Genomic DNA, 391 nt, shown 5'->3' on the forward strand with positions numbered 1-391 from the left:
GAGGCCCCAGTGTTGCCATAATGAACCAGGGATTTAAGGAGGCACCCTTTTTGTCGTAATGAACTAGGGATTCACTGAGGCACCCCTTTTGCCATAATGAACCAGGGATTTGCGGAGGCACACGTGTTGCTATAATGAACCAGGTATTTGTTGAAGCACCCGTGTTACCATAATGGACCAGGGATTTGCTAAGGCACCAGTGCGCCCATAATGAACTAGGGATTTGTTAAGGCACCGGTGGAGTCAGAATGAACTAGGAATTTGCTGATGCACCCGTGTTGCCAAAATGAACGGGTGATTTGCTGAGCTACCCGTGTTGCCATAATGATGGAGGGATTTGTTTAGGCACCCTAGTTACCATTATGAACCAGGGATTTGTTGTGGCACCCAT

The sequence above is a fragment of the Lupinus angustifolius genome, unplaced genomic scaffold (genome assembly GCF_001865875.1).
Source record: "Lupinus angustifolius cultivar Tanjil unplaced genomic scaffold, LupAngTanjil_v1.0 Scaffold_751, whole genome shotgun sequence".
In the NCBI taxonomy this organism is placed as follows: domain Eukaryota; kingdom Viridiplantae; phylum Streptophyta; class Magnoliopsida; order Fabales; family Fabaceae; genus Lupinus; species Lupinus angustifolius.